The sequence below is a fragment of the Papaver somniferum genome, chromosome 9 (assembly GCF_003573695.1).
Source record: "Papaver somniferum cultivar HN1 chromosome 9, ASM357369v1, whole genome shotgun sequence".
Lineage (NCBI taxonomy): Eukaryota > Viridiplantae > Streptophyta > Magnoliopsida > Ranunculales > Papaveraceae > Papaver > Papaver somniferum.
Genome location: NC_039366.1, coordinates 167997944 through 168001378, shown reverse-complemented (window position 1 = coordinate 168001378; position 3435 = coordinate 167997944). Strand labels below are relative to the sequence as shown.

Genomic DNA, 3435 nt, shown 5'->3' with positions numbered 1-3435 from the left:
GCATCAGTCCTTTTGAGAATTCAGTGCATATTCAGTGCCCAACCTGAACCCTATTAAAGTAAACAAAAGTGAAGTAAGTCATCAGGCTTTAACATATGGGGGCAAAAGAGGCCGCAAACTATAACATGTTGATTTGAACAACGTTTAAACAAAGAGTATGAATGTATATCAAGTGTTGTATAAGGATGTGGAGACGATAAGGAGATAAAAACATACCTTGACTAGAAAATAACAAGATAAGACCATTTAATGGTGGAGAGATATTGCCTTGGTTTTGAGGAAACTTAGCTTGAATCTTAAATCAGGTTTTCATCCAACGGTGAATATTGATTGCTTTGTTCCAAAGTTATCAAACCCTGATTTGAAGACTATATATATTTGGCGTTTAGTAACTAAAATTAGTGACGGAAATGTGGCTGTTACTAATTCGTAACTAAAAATTCTGTTACTAAAATTTAGAAACGGCTAAGTTTCAGTTAAGAATTTTTTACGGATTCGTAACTGCCCTGTTTCTGTTACTATTAGTAATTGACAAACTTAAATCGTGCGAAACAAGCGTGCGCAAGGTAACACTATCTAATTTAATTCCGCCCAAATTTCGTAACTGCTAAAAATACTTGGAAATTTTTCCACCCTATGGACCTAGCTTATAATCCTAACTCCTCCCACAATTATCTTTTCCTCTTCCTTCTTCAACGAGCATAGAACAACCCTTTCTTCTTCTCTTCCTTCCTCTTTATCTTACTTCGCTCGAGCACCACCATCACCATATCAACAGTTACATTTGAAGAAGAAAATTGTCAGAAACGACCTAAAAAGATAAGTTTAATCTTTCCTAATCTTCGTATTTCAAATACAATCTCTAAGTCTTCGATTTGAATCGATTTTTAGAAAAAAGATTTTTAGGGTTTTGAAAACCCAAATCTCTATTTTTATCTCAAATTTCTCGATCAAAATATGAACAGAGCTTAGGTATGTATTCTCCTTATCTAAATCTTTCTATTGAGATCAAAATCTCGAGAAAAAAATTGAATAACATGACTCTTAGGTTGAAGATTGAAAATCATGGAATCTCTTTATCATTATTCTTGATTGAAAATCTGTCTTTAGATCCGTAATCAGCGTCATTGAATCTCTATTACCCGTAAAATCAATTTGATTTTCATCGACTTTCAATTTTCAACCTCATATTGAACTTAATATCAAAATCTGTTTAGCAACTTGATTATATACACCAGCAGATGTAATTTGATAACATGTCTCGAGCTATGTATCTAACTATTTGTGACTTGTCCAAGTTCAGGTGTTTGAGTCTCAACCTTGTTTCTCTTGATGGTGTATGTTTTCTTTCTTCAATGTTTTGTAAGAATTAGTAATTAAGCTTCGATAATGCTTGTTTGATTGAAAATGAGTTTTATTTGAAATTGATTTCTGATGTTAAATGGGTTTTTATGAATTTTTCTCACAGACTATTATAGCAGGTGTCTTGGCAGGAATAAGTGATTTTGTAGCTCAGAAGCTGTCTGGTATACAGAACCTTCAATTGAAACGCCTTCTTTTTGAAGTGATAACTTCTCTTCTTCTTTTCTCAGTTCAAATTGAAGTTGTTGAATTTGCATATTTTCTCTCTTGCTTCTGATGTTGTTATCTTGAATTTGCATATTAGCTTCGTTGCTTCGTAATCTCAATATACCATACTGCTTACAATTGCTCTCTGTCCACCAAATAGCCAATTTTAGCAGCCACAATCTTTAATCTGTAATTTGTATGCTGTTAAGTGTATGAGTTTAAAGATGAAGTTTAATTTTTTTTTATTAATGTATTTAGCGAGGTTTCAAAGACTGGAATAAATTACAATCATTTGGAATAAAACACACTCCAACTGGAGCAACTGTTGTTTCTCCTGATGCCGCCTGCAGAGGTATGTTATGTGTACTAGTTTGCATTTTGTGGAAACAAATTTGGTTTATCATTTCCAAAGTCCGCAAACTGAAGCAGAATGTACAACAGAGTTGCATTGCCAATCTGCATTTTCTTCGTTAAATACTTTTATCACAGAAGGATGTCAGATACTTACCTAATGAGATAGAAACATAAACGTAATAACAAGGGCGGATTTTTAATGTTAAATTCTTTCTTGTACAGGATTATTATAGATAATCAAGCATTGTTATTGTGTTTGTTGTGCATACCTATACATATGCTTGAACTTTGGTTTTCATTGCAATTCAGATCAAAGAGCAAGATGAGGAGATTAAAGCAGATTGAGTTAATTATCAGCTGGAAGTGATGTGTCACCTAAAGTGACTAAAGATAATGTGTGCTTACTGTTTAATAGCTTTGGATAAAATGTTATGCATATGTTGTTACGCCAGTTGTGAGTTCATGTGTAGAATATATACCTACTTTATCTACTCCCTGGATTTATGGTGGGTTGCAGTTGAGAAATTGTCCAGAGGCTGGGAGGTGATGCAGCAAATATACAAAGTGACATGAGATGTTTGGACCGTGGTCCGTGGGAAATGGTGGTAGTGGTGCAGCATGCGCTTACCATTTCGTTTATAATGTTTTGATCTATTTGATAGTAGCAATCACCCAATATCTTGATCATTTTCTGCCTTGCTGACTCTCTTTTGTAGGGGCAAAAGCTTTTTTATAAACATTGACTGTTCTTCTCTTATTCTTACCCATATATAATCATTACATTATATGTGCAGGTCCTTGGATCAATGCTAGGAAGACAAATGAAGTACTAGAACAAGGATTTTACACACAAATGAAATATACCTTTATTTAGATATGGGTAACCGTACCTAAACGTGTATATTGAGTTGGCTCAATAACAGTTAACCGAAGTTAGCCATATGAACACTTTTGCATTAACCATGTTCATCTTAACACTTCTGGATCAATTGATGATCAAATGAATCTAGTTGTGTTACTCATAGAGTTGTTCAATTGTTTATATTCTCATAGAAGTATACAAGACACAATTGAAGTATATTAGGTTACTCATAAGACTCGTTGGTAGACTAGCTCAGCAACCTGTTCAATTTATGTAGTAATATGTTGTTGGAGCTTCGATTGTTAGGCGTCCAACTAGTTAATGTAATACTTTTTATCCTCAAAGTAAATCGGATTGATTCAAAAGTATCAGTTCATTAACATTTTAGCCACGGTTTGCAAAAATTGCATTCCTTAATATATAAATGTATTCGTTCATGAGTATGAAATCATACTTAACCGATTTTAGAACTTAACCTCATAAGTTTGCGCACGGGTATACAATGTTAAGTTCCGGACTTGATCCTTTCCGACAGTACGCAAATGGGTACACATATTGTCGTTCCAGACTTGATTTTTTCCGACAGTTCGCAAACGGTACGCATATTGTCGTTTCAGATCGAATTCAGGTGAAACAGTTTGCAAACAGGT

General features: G+C 34.0%; 1 long non-coding RNA gene across 1 annotated transcript; it reads left to right on the top strand.

Moving 5' to 3' along the window:
- Positions 1–695: 695 nt before the first annotated feature.
- LOC113308532 lies at positions 696–3129 on the top strand. The gene is made up of 2 exons (XR_003339887.1): positions 696–1921; positions 2233–3129. It is a non-coding gene; the product is annotated as an uncharacterized LOC113308532 (long non-coding RNA).
- The last annotated feature ends 306 nt before the right edge of the window (positions 3130–3435 follow it).